The sequence below is a fragment of the Acipenser ruthenus genome, chromosome 32 (assembly GCF_902713425.1).
Source record: "Acipenser ruthenus chromosome 32, fAciRut3.2 maternal haplotype, whole genome shotgun sequence".
NCBI lineage: Eukaryota > Metazoa > Chordata > Actinopteri > Acipenseriformes > Acipenseridae > Acipenser > Acipenser ruthenus.
This window is the reverse complement of record NC_081220.1, coordinates 7,348,035-7,364,946: the sequence shown is the minus strand read 5'-3', so window position 1 is coordinate 7,364,946 and position 16,912 is coordinate 7,348,035. Positions and strand designations below refer to the sequence as shown.

At 40.2% G+C, this 16,912-nt stretch overlaps 1 long non-coding RNA gene across 1 annotated transcript; it reads left to right on the top strand.

Moving 5' to 3' along the window:
• The first annotated feature begins 2,218 nt into the window (after positions 1–2,218).
• Positions 2,219–6,524, top strand: LOC131703030 (uncharacterized). The gene is made up of 2 exons (XR_009309648.1): positions 2,219–2,984; positions 4,389–6,524. It is a non-coding gene; the product is annotated as an uncharacterized LOC131703030 (long non-coding RNA).
• Positions 6,525–16,912: the final 10,388 nt, after the last annotated feature.

Below are 16,912 nucleotides of genomic sequence, written 5' to 3'. Positions count from 1 at the left end.
AGGTGTTCCATTAACAATACAAACTAACTTGAGACAGCCAAGCCGTTAAAGCATACCTTAAGTTTGTCATGTGATACAAAAGCAAGTTTTGGCATTTTTGCATTGTCTGCCTCGTCAAACAAGCTCGAGCCACAGCACACAGCGCTGCTGCATCGGGACACAGAGGTGGATTTTAAAGAGACTGAATAAACGAGCTGAGACTTCTTTTTGAAGAAATTGAAAACATACCTGTTGTCGAAATATTTGCTATTTAATTTTTTTTTTTTGAATTTGCAATTGGAAGACTACATTGCCAAAAAGACAATCTGAATTGCTCATATCAAGCTGCGATGTAGCCTATGAGAATCGCTCACACAATTTAAGGGGAATTAGCTCAAATGGTAGAGCGCTCGCTTAGCATGCGAGAAGTAGCGGGATCGATGCCCGCATTTTCCAAATAGTTTTAATGTGTCTGCGTATTTAGTCCCATGCATTATGGAGATCAATACAAAGTGCGACAATTCTTTGTAACAGAGACGCCCGCCCTACATGTGTATTTTAAAGCACAGTCTCCTAATTTGTAATATTCCCCAGACTGAAAAACTGCAGTGCGCCGTCCATCGTATGCCTTCCGAGAAGCACAAAGGGAGATTTTTTTATATATTTTTTTTAGCAACGCTCTCCCAACTGAGTTATTGCGGCTTGACAAGCCACTATTTTTGAGATAACATTCTTTTTTAGAACAGTTGTACTCTAGTTAAGTACATTTTTAAACAATTCGCTAGTAACATATAATCTCAAAGCGCAATAATTTATTTCAGCTCTAATGAAAGACAAGTATCCTTGCGCATCATATCATCCTTGATTGCGAAATGTAATATTAATTAATTGCCTTCAGATAATATTTTAGAAAATCTACTTTGCTAACAGAAGAAAAACACGCTAGCAGAGGATGGTTTCGATCCATCGACCTCTGGGTTATGGGCCCAGCACGCTTCCGCTGCGCCACTCTGCTACAGCTGCCTCATGACTGAATTACCAAGCAGCAGAAAAAAAAAAAAAACTGAACTCATCGTTTTAACCTGTCACACGGCAGTGGCCGGGCCGAACCATGGAAACGTTACAAATCAGAGATGATCCGTTTTCTTTTCTCCCAAATACGTTATGCAAAGTATGCAACTTTTCTGCCCACTTTGATCACAGGCAGTTTTATCCCCCAGTTTCGGCTGCCAATTCCAATATGCTGTCTCTCTAAAGCATCTTAAATCGTGGAAAGCGCTCTTTGTTTAAAATTACACTGAAGACTTATTTTGTTCGACCAGGCTTACAATTACATATTTTCTTGTTTTCAAACAGATTTTGTGAAGCGCATATGGGGCGCTATAGAAAATATATATGATTAATTGATTGATTGATTGAATGTTAGCCTGCGTTCGATCTGGCAGGTTTAATTCTTCAAAAGACAACGCCGAAGGGTCTGATAAATGACATTGTAATTATTTGAGATGATGCATGTAGACAATAATGTAAAAATGGTTGTTTTCAAATTTGTATCATTTAATTTCATTTTTATTTTTAAATGTAGAGCTGTTTTATAGTTATTAATGTATTATTATTAGGCTTGTAGTATTAATATTATTCATAATGTTCATTATTAACGTCGGTATTGTCGGTATTAAACACAGCCAGATATGAGGTTCAGTCCAAACAGAGCGCCGAACTCAGCGAGGTCCAGCAGGGGACAGTAACTTCACACGGGGCCATTTCATCAACCATCACCTCACAAACACAAACAAGCAAATCATTATTATTCTCCATTTTTAAAAGTCGCTCAGCGCTCTCCTGTAGCAGAGCGTTAAGTCATTTAAATTCAGCTCCGTGTGCTTTCTGAGCGGCTCACTTACTTAACGCGCCTGAATGCATCGCATTGAACACAGCGCTGAAAGAGCCAACATGGCGAACTCTGGCATCCAGTTTCATAACCGCCTCCGACAGGGAGGCCAGCCAATCAGGCTCACATGCTGGGGATAGAGTGTTTCTACAGCCAATCAGGCTCACATGCTGGGATAGAATGTTTCTACAGCCAATCAGACTCACATGCTGGGGATAGAGTGTTTCTACAGCCAATCAGACTCACATGCTGGGGATAGGGTGTTTCTACAGCCAATAATACGCGATTGTTCCAACCAGACCCGCCTTCTGCTGGTGACGCTTTCATTTCAGTACAGGAAATAGAGAGGTTTGTTTTGTTCATGTGTGGAGAGGTGGTTGCAGTCAGTGATGATTTTACAACACGCTGTCTCCTGCTGTTTAAAGTATTTATGCTGGGATGAAATGTTTTTAATATTTTGTGATTTTTGTGTTTGTTTATCACCTGCACAGAGTTCCGTGAAAAGGAAAGCATCCCTTTTCTGTGTTGAATGTCACACACAGAGCGGAGCGCGTCAGTCGCAGCTACAGACAAGTCGAGCTTTTCAATGAGATGATTTACTGAGAAACAAACGCGTTGAAGCTCCAGCAGAGCTCTGCGCGATTCTGAAAGACCAAAGTAAAGTTACTCCTTGCAAAGCATGTTGTTTGTGTTCTTTCTTTATCACAACAGAAGAAGTGATGAATATATTTGAATGGGAAGGCTACAGTACAAAATAAATATTAATAAATAAAAACCGCAGGCGGTGTTTCTGATTGAAAAGAGGATTCCGCTAGACCAGTGTGAAACTCAAACCAGTGAAGATGGACGCGTCAGCGTGTCCGTGTCGCTCTCAAGACGAGCTCGCCTCTACCATCGAGCACGCAGTGAAAGCGGCTCTACACACCGTCTTGTGCGCGATTACTAAAGCTGTCGGCAGCAAATTCACTGAATTCAGAGTGGAAATGGAACAAAAAGGAGAAAGAGAATGAAAGTCTGAAGCTGAGATTGGAAATATCAGAGAGCGAGCTGAAAGCAGTGCGAGGGTGTATAAACGCTGCAGATGCAGACACTAAACAACCTTTAATATTTCAAGGTAAGATTGATTTTATTGTGTGGTATTGCTTGGTCAATCAAACACCTTAAACTACCTTTGTGATCTAATATCAACATACAGGCAGCAGCACATCGGGTTTCAGTGTTTGATTGAACTGTTTGACTGCGAATCTATTTTTAGATAAATGGTTTCATTGTATTCCGCTCCAGTGCTGTTGAGTTTGTCTTTGGTACAGTCGCGGCTCATTCGCTGCTCGTTCTTTTGCTTTCGTCCTGTTTCCTTCTTGTTCCACACACACACATTTACACGATCTTTCCAGACCTCACTGTGTGAATAAAGAGGCGGCAGCAGCACCCTGCCTGCACCAATCCGCTGTAAGATTTTGGACCCGAGTGGTTCCACAAGTTCAATTAAGGGTTGAAGTTGGAGGAAGTAAATACAACACAGTAAGGTGTCAACTGAATTGTATCATTTTATTGAGTCTCTAGATTGAGTCTCTAAATAAAGTACTTTGTTCAGCTGATGGTAAACGGAATTAGGAAACGGTCGCTCATATTGCTTATAAACATTTACTAATACAGGTTATTATTTAAGAGCAGAGATGAGTTTGCACGGGATACATACAATAGGGAGAGCCACACCATTACAAATGTATTTTAATACTACAAGGGATGTTATTGGATTTATATCTACAGTTCACGTGACGTTGCACAAGTAAGCTTCCAGTGTTGTTGCTAATGATTATTACACAGGTGGAGTTTGTACAAAAAACATATTGCTGCACTTTAAAAAGTTTGAGTTGTGTAAATCACGTGTTTAAATGAAACTGCTTTGAGAATAAGCAGGCTATCCTGCTGCAGTCCCTTGTCTGCTCATTGTATTTGACACATTGAAACTTGTATTCTGCGTTGACCGTTTCCTTCAAAACCGTTCTCACAATACAGTATCAGGTAACAAAAAGGCATTCCTCAGACACTTTGCTAAGACTGCAAGTCTCCTGGCTTGGTTTCTAAGCATGTTTGCAGTAGAGAAATGGATGTTTGCATTAGAACAATGCAAAGGCAGAATGGTGGTCATGATGGTGATTGACAGGGAGGTAGAAGTGGATGCAATGCTCCAGTGTGAGGCTACAGGAGGTGAGAAAGCCTAGCAGCACTGAGACTTGTTTTGTACAGGACGTAGAATAAAAAGATGTTCATATGAAAATGCCTTTTCCTTCACTTTGTTCATAGGAACACAAACACAGCGTTAACCGATAATTGCAATGTAGAATAACAGGAATGGTATCAATGCCATCATGTACCTAAACCACCAAACTATTATACCGGCTCAACCCTATACGAAATAACTGAGGAACAGTAGCTTTAAATCCCTGATCAAAGCAACTAACAAACCTAGCTGGTAAGTAAGAGATCTAATTGTATACAGTTTTGTTTCCCACAGATCCCAAAGAGAGCCACGCTATCCCTGAATCTGAAGCACAGGAAGGGCCAAAGATAGAAGCAGGAGTGCTGTGCAAGTTTAATGCAGGTTACAGAGCTGGCATGTGTTAAAGATGAAGAGGTCCCTCAACAGGAATGTGTTCCTATTAAAGAGGAATTCATAGAGCAGGAATGTGTCCCCATCGCAGAGGAACTTCCTCATGAAAATCATGTCTGTACACTTGAGGAGAACAACAAGCTGGGATCCAACCTGTGTGATGACTCTCCATCTGAATGTGAACTGGGATTTAGAGGTAATCCTACAAAACAAGCAGCATTGAGCTGCCTGTTCATCCTGGAGAACCTGGTACTGAACACCAGCAGGGTGCTTGAGATTCATATTTTAACCAAGGGGAGCTGCCCAACCACTATGTCAACAAGGACATCACTGTGCTTGCTTCTGAGGCACCTGCTAGATGTGCAGCCACTGCCACGCCTCTTTAGAATGCTGTGAGATCAGCGGTGTCCAATCACGCTCCTGGAGGCCATTCCACTCCACATTGAACAGGTTCAGTTATATAAAGTGCTACTCCTGTGCCTGGATGGACACCCCTGTGTTAGATATTTGCCTTTCCTCATTCCTGGTAGGCTGTTTGCAGTTCTGCTCCCACAGCTTTACAGAGCTGCAGGGATCACATGTCCCATCACTGGGTGATGCCAAATCCAGTTGGGTTCCTCAGCATCACCAGAAGAAACATTTCAGTAGAGAATTTCTGTGGAGAATGTATGCAGCAGGATCAACAACATGAGTCTTATTTTATTTCTTACACTTTATGCAAATACAATATCATTTTTAAACGCTCATCTCACTGCAACTATCCAGAGGATTGTAATGTTTGCTCGCAATGCCACATTTCACTTTTGTGTGTCTCACAGTAAGCATTGCTGTGTTATTATTGTCACAGTACAGTAAGTATGTGTGTGGAGGTGTTCTGTACAGCAGACCAGCTCAACAGATAATTTCTATATTAATTATTAATTATCAAAAAACAAATTAAATATTAGATACATTGCAGTACTATCAAAATGCAGGTACTAAATAGGATTTTTCATGATGCTCTGTTGGCTTGATTTAAAGTAATCCATTTTAAACATTAAAAAAAAGCATGTTGTTTTTCATTTTCCACTTGGCTGACATGTTGACATCATTTTTGCTGTGACTGAAACTTGCGGGACACTTAACTGGTGAATGAATCCACCTCAGCTCAAGCAACCAATCACTGTACTGCTCATTCGCTTGTTTTCAGAACAGTGCATGTGGAAGAATGCTGTACAATAACCTTTGTCTCTCTTTCTTTCTTTAGCTTCTAAAGTAGATGAAGGAGAACACGACTCCACTCTATCACCCCAGTGCAAAAACGCTTCTAGAGGCAAACCACAGTGCAAGAAACACAGAGAAACAACACCCCAAGAAGAAAATGTGAAGACATTGAGAACTCACTCAGTTACAATTCCTTCTTTACAAGACAGACACCCACTTACTGTGGAGAGTACAGAGACGGCACATTCTGTGTGTTTTAACAATTCTGAATCCCAGGGCAACTTGAAGACCTTACCTCATTCTATTAAAGGTGGGAAGAGTTCCTGTCAATTAGATGTTTCTGAAACTCACAAGGGAAATCCCTCAGGAGGGACTCCGTGTTCCTGGGCTGATTGTGGGAAGAGTTTCAATCATATATCACTGCTTAAAAGACACCAGCGCGTTCACACAGGAGAGAAACGTTATCACTGTGCTGTTTGTGGGAAGAGATTCAGTCCGTTCGGAAACCACACAAGACACCATATCATTCACACATATGTGTAATCCTATCCCTGCACTTAGTGTGAAGAAGTTAAGTCAGTTGCAGGCTCTTACAGGACTTGAGAACATTCTCAGAAATGCAGACACTTGGGGACACCTAAACAACAGGAGTGCATTCGACTAAATACAGAAATATTAACTGAAAACAAAAGAATAAACTTGCTTGATAAATAGGGTCACCCCTAATCACAATCTGTTCAGATCAAAAACTCACCAAAATCTGTGTTCATCATGTTGTTGAGCATTCTGATTGTGTTACATCACATTAGTATTATATTAAATAGATTGTTATTATGAGTGCAAGTTTCTCTTTTTTTCCTCCTGCATTGCTCAGCCTCTTTCAGTGTGTTGTGTGGAATCTTCCCTGATACCATGGTGAATCTGTGGTACCTCAAGACGCAGCACAGTATACCACAGTTATCATGCGGGCAGCTTGAAGTGGAAAATCAATACTGTTTCCAGCAGGGTGCGCCAGAGACCTTTTAGCACTTTAATGGGCTGCATACCATTGCTTCTTAACAAGGTGATTTCTGCTCCTGATGTGTTGAATACTCCCATCTCTCTCTGGGGGACTCTATTAAACAAACAGGCACAAGGAATTTAGAAATCACAGCTTTATTACATCAGCTTAGATTCTCTCGTGTACCAGTTCTCTGTGCATGGAAACAACATTTTCATGAGCCATCTCTGAAAACAACACAAGATCTTTACACATGACTAATTTATATAGCAATCCCCACCTTTCCCCTTCATTTGCATGACGTCTGATGAAAGCCGGGTTTTCTCAAGTAAAATAAACTGAGCGAATGGGAACCCGAAAAAGCATTTTGCACAAGACATTTTTATTAAGCAATTCCAGTGGTTTGCAGAAGTATTCACCCCCCTGCAAAGTTTTCACATTTTGTTGGCAGCTGAGCGTACTGCATGACGCTTTCAAATTAGACTTTACATGTAGAATCTACACAAACTACTCCACATTGATTAAGTTAAAGGTCACAAAATTAGTGAAATAGTTTTAGCCTGTATGTACTCAAAGTGGTTTAACTTGTAGATAATTACATTCAGGCATATAAAGACTTTCAAGCTGCAACTCACATAGTGAACCAACAAAGCAACCATGAAGACCAAGGAGCTTTCGAAACAAGTCAGGGATAAAGTGGTAGAGAGGCACAGAGAAGGGTTCAAGAACATTTCAAAGGCTCTGATTATCCCTCTCAGCACAGTGAAGGCCATCATTAAGAAGTGGAAGATGCATCATACCACCCAGACACTACCCAGATCAGGTCGCCCTCCCAAACTGAGCAGCTGGACAAGCAGGAATCTGGTTCGGGATGTCACTAAAGCCACCAATGACCTTGAGAGATCTGCAAAGTTCTGTGTCTAAGGTGGGAGTCAGCATTCACACATCAACAATAAGCCAGTCCCTACACAAAGCTGGCCTGTATGGATGGGTGGCAAGAAAGAAGCCATTACTCAAAAAGCAATTGAACTACTGGTGACACATTTGCTTTTTATATTTCCATATTTCAGCACATACATCAGTGATGTGATATCCATCAAAGTTCCTTTGAAATGCACAATCAGGTGTTCAGTGGGAGCAGTGGTCACGCTTCATTTGAAGTGCTGCTTGTTTAGTCTAGTAACTGTTAGCAACGAGCTCATTAAAACTATCAAACATTGTTCATTGTGTTCTTAATGGTTGGTTATTTAAAAAGTAACCTATTTATGTACTAATAATGTCATATTATTGGAATTGGGAGAGGTTTGTTTAAAGGAACTATTGAAGCTAGTACTGTAGTAATGTTTAGCAATGAGATCAGGTTTTGTTTTAGTACCGTATACTCACTAGGAATTGACGCATGCGCTTATACTTGAGTCTGTGCTGTTTTCTGTGCAGATGCAGTTACTCCTTTGTTTTCATATAGATGCTTATGCACCTGCATTTGAGTGTACTGCAAGGTGTGGAGGCTCACATGTTCATATATTGCATTACAAGTTAAACACCATATTTATTCTTTCTCTTTGAATTCCAAATGTTGTAAGACGGATAAGGGTGTCTGCTAAGAAATAAATAAATAATAATCTTTTTAGCTTGTAATAATATAATAATAATATCTTTATTTTTATATAGCACCTTTCATAGTGGACCACCATCTCACAGTGCTTTACAGAGGTAGGCTGTGAACTGTGCATTATATGCAGTCACTTACAATAGGGCATTGCTTTAATAATATAAGAAATGTTATGAACAAAATCAGGGAATTTAATGCATCAATACTTTTCTAGTAGCTGACTGATCCTGGCTTTCATCTAGTTGGCTTTTAAAGACATCCTGATGACTCTGCAGCAGCACCATTCTAGTGACCCATTTCAAACACTCCCAACTCTGTGAGAAGTGTCTCCTCTAATCCTTCTTTGTTCCAGGCTAAATAGATTCAGTTCCCTTGTCTGTTGATTGTCTGTTAACTCCACTGCAAGGGATGTTGCCCAGTCGGAGGAGCACGTCAACCCGAGCACTTTTTGACTCTGGGTGTAATAAATGTGTCAATTAGCAGACGCTGTTATCCAAAGCAACTACACAGACTAGGGAATGAACTATACACCAACAATTTCTGCTGCAGAGTCACTTCCAATAGGATCTCGGTTTTACATCTCATCCGAAGGACGGAGCACAAGGAGGTTAAGTAACTTACTGTGAGAAGATGTGTCTCCTAACCTCTGTCCTAAGTCTGTCTCCACTCAGTTTATAACTGTGTACTCTAGTCCTGGTCTCTCTGCTGTGCTTGAAAGAGTGACTACAGTTAACTCCAACTTTTTAAAAGCTTTTTAGTCTCCTCTAGTCTTTTTTTTGTTCCAGACTGAATTGATTTAGTTCCCTCAACTGTTCTCTCAGCATATTTAGGGTTGGTTGAGTGTACAAGGAAAACAACTGACTCTGGAGAGGAGTTACCAATCAATGCCAGCACACTGGAGATCCAGAATTCAGAACACAGAACCAGGGAGGACATTCGGCCCATCAGTGCAGCAGCTGATTGATCTCAAACCTGTTAAGTCGGGTCTTAAAGGATCCCAGCCCTAACAACATGACTTGGTAACCCATTCCATCCCCTCACCACACTCTGTGAGAAGGTGTCTCCTACCCTCTGTCCTATGGCTATCCACACTTAATTTCCAACAGTGCCCTCTGACCCTGGTGTCAGTGCTATGCTTGAGGTATTAGTTTGGGTTAACTTTGTCAACACCTTTCAAGTTTTTAAAGACTTCAGTCAAGTCCGCCTAATTGTTCTGTGTTCAAGCTAAACAAATTCAGTACCCTCTTCACAGCTCGTTCCTTTAAGCCCCGGGATTAGTCTTCACCTTTATGATTGCATCCCTGTTGCTGGTAGAAATGAGTCTATCACAACACCAAGGTCTTTCTCTCACACCCACTGTGTATTTCAGTCCTACTTTTTTCCTTCTAAAAAGAGACTTGGTAATACAATTGTGAAATGTTTCAATAAGAAACATGCACTCCACACCGTAGTACTGCAGTACTGTACTGTAGATATGAAATTCCAGAGAATGCTTCATTTTGCATGACTGATAACTAATCATTCTATTGCCTTTAATACTGTATATGGAGCCCCCTGTCTGCACCTGCTGATCCCAGCACTGATCCTGCTCTGTGTTAAGAGAACAATGGAGATAACTGACACTGTGTCAATAGATTTGGATCATAGGGTATAGAGGAAATAGTTTTCAAGTGAAGTATGGAAATTTGGAAGAGGAGGGCATCAAACAGTATCACAGTGTAGAGAAAGAAAGGGTCCTTGATGAGGGTTTAGTGGTGAAGGAGTGCATTTGCCTGGGAGAGGGTATAAAACAGAGCAGGGTGGAGGGACCAGAGCAGCTGAAGAGTGGAAAAGCAGCATCAGCACCTTGTCAAGATGAAAGCCTGGACTACAAGAGCCATTCTCCTCTCGGTCCTGACAGCATGTCTTCTGTCAGGGGCTGGTAAGACTGCCTTTCTCCTGAGTAACATGGGGAGGGAGGGAGGGATTGCATTGATTGCCTTCAACCTAAAATAAATGGGGGAAGAGATGTCATTGACTGACTTTCATCAGAATAACAGAAGGGTAGGGAGATAGCAGACAGTCTTCCATGAGATAACATAGTGGAGAAGGCAGGCTTTTCCTCAATGCTGCATCATTGAATAATCAACTTACCATAAGAATATCCTTCTTTGTTCTTAATTTGTACATTGCCATTTAAAATAATGATTCCACCCCCTCCATTTCCTCTGTGTGCAGATGCAAGGAGCCTCCTTGAGGACTCTGAAGAGCTGGGAGATGATGATTACCAGGCCAGCAAGAGAGAACTGGGTAAGATCCATTCTTCCAGAACTCAATCCTATATTCTCAACACAGAGGTTTGTCTACTTGTCTTGGGGATTGATTTGATGAGCCTGTACTCCACTAGAATAAGACACAGCATTTAAAGAACTTAAAAACTCCCATGTGTTGCATCAACCACCTCCCACCATGGGGACCCCTTATTAAGAGGCTGCTTCAGACCAGAAGGATTCCCTGGTACTGTAAAATGCAGCTGTGGCTTATCCACGTGAATAGCCTAATAAACTCATCTTTTCTTATCATTTATAAGAACTTATTAGAAATGAAACAGTCATAAACAGTAAATATTTAAATATATTGGGGGGGAAAAAAACAAATCAAGGTTTCCATTTGAAATTTCCCTTCGAATCTATCTTGCCTCCTGCTCATCTCTTCAATAAACCATTGCAGGGTGTGAATAAAATACACTGAGATTTTAAAATGTTCATTCAGTTTGATTTACCTTTTTCACCAAATATACAGATCCTTGAAACATATAGACCTGCTCTTTCATTTATTGTGCTAATATTTAAACCACTTTTTATACAGCAGATTTAATATAATAATTTATTTAAGAGATATTAAAAATGCAAACTGTTTACTGCAAGTTGATTTATTACAATTCCTTGCCTTATATAATATGTGGCACTTTAAAGTGGTTTATTTATATAATATTAATTCAACTATTCTACACTGTTGCAGTTATTAACAAAAGTGCAGAATTTTATGACCATAATTACATGTTTTCAATACAGATACAAAAATCTTAATAAAATTTTAAAAAATCCCAGTTTTCCTAATCGGTCCGTTTGCATTCTCCATTCCATGCTGTCATTCCTTTCATAGCACTGGATACAACACAGGACTGCTCTCATTAAAAATGTAACCACAGCCTGTGTTTACAGATCTCAGCAACACTTTGGAAGACTCAGAGGAGCAGGAAGGAGCACTGGAGAACAAGAGAGCGCTGGGTAAGGAAAGAAAGAAAGAAAGAAAGAAAGAAAGAAAGAAAGAGAGAAAGAAAGAGAGAAAGAAAGAGAGAAAGAAAGAAAGAAAGAAAGAGAAACAAAAAGAAAGAAAGAAAGAAAGAAAGAAAGAAAGAGAAACAAACAGAAAGAAAGAAAGAAAGAAAGAAAGAAAGAAAGAAAGAAAGTTTCTTATTTGCAGGATTTAAGTTAAGCAATGACAAAAAAGCACAGTCCTGCACAGACCACACAATTTGTTTAGAAACTCAACCTGACTAATCATCGCTAATCATGCATAACATCAAGGGCTACTGTATATCCAGAAATCTCCTGGTTAAACCTCACAGCTCTGCATTGCAATGTAATGGGGAACTCTCTGCCTCCCTGTGTTGAGTGTCCTATGAAGCTGTGCACTGCAGTCGAGGGAATCCTTCATTGCTTCAAGAAGCTCTCTTCTCCCTGTTCCAGAGGCAGAGGATTCAGGTGACAGTGATGCTGAACTGGACAGTGATGGACTCAAAGGAGAGCGGGAGTTGGGTGAGTCCTTTGAAAAGCACGTTTGGGTAGTGTGTGGGTACAACGTTAAACCTTCAAGAGGAACACATTGTGAATTACAGATGATAGACTTAAGACCAAACCCCAGTGAATCTGAGCACATTTAGCTGCTGTTTCTCTACTGGCACTAACACAAAGTACCCAGATCTGTTTCCTAATGTACGTCTAACTGTATAAACCTATTTCTGTTTTACCTGATAGGAGACAATATGATGGAGAAAAGAGCTGACAGTGAGTACAGATGGCCTATAGCTTCTTCTGTTGAGTGTGTTTCTGTCTGTCTGTCTGTCTGTCTGTCTGTCTGTTACACTGATGCGGAAGAGGAAATCACAAAGCTTGAGGGATATACACTTTGAAAATATTTCACCTGTTTGCATTTAACATGTGCATTTAAATGTGTTGATGCAGCACCTTTAATAAGACGTATTGTATTAATTGATCACCTTAAATGTCAGTAAGAAGGATCGCCCAACTGAGATATAATAACTTGACTAAAAGGTTGTCCTGTTCCCTTACCTTTTTATCAATCAATGTTTATTTTATATAGCGCCTTTCATAGTTCACCACAGTTGTTTTGTGCATAAGTCTGTGTGATTCTTTTCATATGTAATGCAGACTGAAATATCTTTCTGTTAGTAAGTGCCATCACCATCTAGTGCATAGCAGTGAATTGAAAGCAGAAGGAAGCGTGATCCAGTCACTGGCTCTTCTATAAAGACACTTTGACTGATCCAGCCTACATTATGTACATATATCTAAGACAGGCAACTAGAACTGAAGAGCAGCTCCTGAACTCAGGGGAAAACATTGTAACACACACTCTAACAAAATGAAATCTGAAGCTCCTTACTGTTCAGCAATCTTCTTTAATGTACATTGAAATCCTAATCCAAATTTGGAGAGTTCCTCAACATGGTCTGTGTTTAAATAGAAGGGATGCAACCTACTGTTTGTTTAATGATCTTCACGTGCTTTCTGTCTCCTGAAGTGGATTCTGAAGTGGTCCTGACACAGTCCATGGTAGTGAAGAAGGATGCCCTGTCCAAAAGATACTACAGAAGTAAGTGTGTGTCTCTCTGGAGCTGGCTCCTGGTTTGGGTGAACTGCATGGATTGTAGACTGAAGGTCAATTGATTGAAGACATTGAGAAACACTTCAGTATTACAACATATTCTACCATGGAGTGGTTTCATTGTTCTGGACAGACTGTAGGAAACACTTTGAAATGTGCCCCTTGGTGTCTTCATTTCTGTAACAGCTATCAAAATCAACTGATATTCTCAGAGGAACAGAAAACATTCCAGTAAATGGAACTCAAACATGAATATAAAGTGAACTATCCAATAACCACTGTTTTTGTTTTTCTTTTTCTTTGGAACAGCTTACTGTTGTAAGTATTTTATTTTATTATGGTACATTAATATGTAGAAATGAATTGTATATATATTTTTTAATTGTATTTAATGGTGTATGTTTATTTCATTTCCAGATTATAGCATCTGTGCTCGTGGTAAGTGTGAATCTGATATTTTAATAAAAATGTGACTGTACACTACAATACAATACACATGTACTGTGCGCGTCACAAGAAATGAATACATGTTAACAATGGGGCCTCCTACAGCTGATGTTGAGAATATGGAATGGGGTATTATTGTATAATAGTATGAATGAGCTGCTCTTAATAAGAAATGACATCTTTATTTAATACATACTCACATAGTGAGGTGTTCTGTATCCTGTGGGAGGGGATATAAAGAAGGAGCCCTGTCTTTGGATTTTGCCAGTAATAGAAATGTACAAATAGAGACACTCCTTTGAAATATATAGCTCTCTAATACACTACTGAGGCCCCATTCTTGTATAAAGCAGCCACTGCAGTGACTTCAAATGGACTGAACTCAATATATCACTTTGATCTTTCACAGTAAGGTACAGATGCTACTATGGTAAGTAAATGGATTCTACTTTATTTTATGCAGCAATCAGTGGGTTTTATTTATTATTTTCAATCAGGGCATGAATTGTTTATCAGTGTAGCTTTGCTGAGAGGCTTCAGTGACACAGTGACTAGAGTGCAGAGCTGCAGTGTGGAAGGTAGTGGGTTTGAGCAGTTTAGTGGTTCGTGCTGGGCTGTAGTCTAGGAGTTAATGGGTTTGATAGCTCAGTGTTTAGAGAAAGTGGTGCCCTGCAGAGTGGAAGGCAATGTGCATGCTTGTGGATCTGAGTATTACTTTTTTATTCATTAGTCTTTTAGCAGTCGCTTTTCTCCAAAGTGCCTTCGAGACTAGGGGGTGTACTATGCATCAACAACTGCTGCTGCAGTCACTTACAATAGGACTCCAGTTTTACGTTTTGACTTGCTCAGGGTCACACACAGTGAGTGAGTGGCTGAGCCGGGATGTGAACCTCCTGGTATCAAGCCCTTTTCTTTAACCACTGGGCCACTGTCCCTGAGTAGCTCAGGGGGTTGAGTTCTGGGCTACAGTGTGGAAGGCAGTGGGTTTAAGAAGCTCTGTGTTAAAAATAGACTGTTACTAATTATCTTTTCTTTTTTTGTGTAGCTCATCACTATCACTACTATTTCTACTACCATCATGGGTACCGCTGCGCTCGCCGTGAGTATGCCTTATTATTTCTGTATACATTGGTTGAGGGATATATTAGAACAATTTGAAATAGAAAACCAAGTGTCATTCCATATCAGTTTAGAACATGAGGTCGACCAGGTCAAATATGGATGGAACTCCAAGAGAGACACAGAATTGTTGGAATAAGTTTTATAACAGATGCCATACATCATAATCCTTCAACTGGAAATATCAAGATGAGTTTATGATTCATCTTTCAACTGCATTGTCTCAAACTATTGATCGATTGAGGTCATTTGTAACTTATTGGAAAGAGGAAAGTCTAACCTGTCTCCTGCAACCAAGAAATGTATATTTAAACTTATTACATGTGTGTGATCTCATGCCGGAGTAACCAACTCCACAAATAATCCCAGGAGATCTGATGAATGGGATTGCTGCTGTTTTATGGTGTGTGTACAGTAGTTCTCTGTGGGAGGTCATTATGTCAAGGTTGGCTTTGAGTTGAGAAGAAGGGCCCACTGACCTCAATCTCCTGTGGAACTTTTGTCATTTCAGTGAAACAAAATATAAAAGCAGGGGACAAAACAGAGGAGCTTTGATCTAGGATTGCTCTGAATAAAACCTCAGAAGCATGTTTGGCATTTGAACTAGTATAGAGGGTTTCCGTGTTTTTTATTGATAGGATTATATTGCGAGGTTGTGGTGGCTCCACAGTTTAGCAGTTGATTCCATACCCTTTGGGATTGTGAAATTGCATGCTGAATTACACAAAGCTTTACTCAAATTTGTAATTCAAAGGAGTGCAATACAAAGAGTGTGGAGGATGCTGTCTACACATGGGAGGGAGTTCAATTCTGCAGCTCAGTGTGACACTGATTGTCTATATTATTAGACAATGCTGACCATTACCACCACACAATCCCATTACCTAGCTGTGCAATGCTCTGTAGGGTATGGATCATAACAATAGCTTTTCTGCCCAGGTTGCTGATAATGTCTTCAATTGGTTTCAGATTGGCATACCTACCGCTGCAGGCGATGCCAGCACTACTGAGAAGCAGCAGCGCCCAGGGATCACAGTGCTGGAGTTTACCTGACAGCAGACCTGCAAGCAAAGCTTAAACACACCAGCATGGCTGTAACCTTTCTGTTGTGGTCCCTCTCCAAACACACAGCTACAGCACCCATACTTATTTCTATCAGGCCATTCCCAGTTTGTTTAAAACAGCTGCTCTCTGTTGTGCATTTGGTCAATCTCTTCAAGGATATATAATATGGAAAGTATGGAAAGGTGTCCTTATTTAACATGTAGTCTCAGATTCTCAGTGAGATCACATGCTCACACATGTTTGAATAGAAATACAACTCCACATGGGCACATATACAAAGCGTTACTTGGAGAGCGTGCTTGATTGATTTGCCCCAGCTCATAATCACTGCACCGAGTCAGGTTTGACCAGTAGACTCCTTTCTTCTCCCAGCTCCTCACAGCCACCCTGTGATGTCACAAGTGACCCGTGACAGGTCTTGTTCACAGACTGACAAAAACATTGTGTTTATATAGAGATTTTCTTCATCTCTCAATTATTTTAAAATATCTTTATTTGCGTTCATGACAACAAATGCTCAAACCGTTGACCAGTATAAATGCTGTCCTGCCGAAACAACACTATCTGCTGTTACATGAAACTGGGTAAAAGCCTGTCTCTTTCTGTAAAGCTTTTTAAGCAATAAAACTATTAGCATCAATGTCTCGTTTTGGACTGGTTTATTTCACATGACATGTATTCTTGTCAAACTGCCACCACTGAAATCATTCAAAAGCACTCTTTATTGACAACAAGAACTCTTTTCAGTGCAAGGGAGGATTCATGTATTTCCTCTTTCTTCTGCATTTTATATTTAGTAAAGGAGAAAGTGCCTGATTGTTTCTATAATGTCATCGGTTTAGCCGTTCAGAAGCACGTTGCTCTTTCCAAGGTAATTGTTACTTGCATATTGTGGGTAAACCAAGAGGCATGATGAGATGCTGGAGGTGTTATGACAAACCCTGCTTTTACTTTACTGTGTGCTCCCTACATTAAACTGGTTATTGAACCTGGACCATCTCTCATCCTTCACTTCTACTAATGAATTACTCTCCAACTCTGGGGAAACAAACCACAAATGTGTGTATTGTATTATCATGATGTGCTAGAATT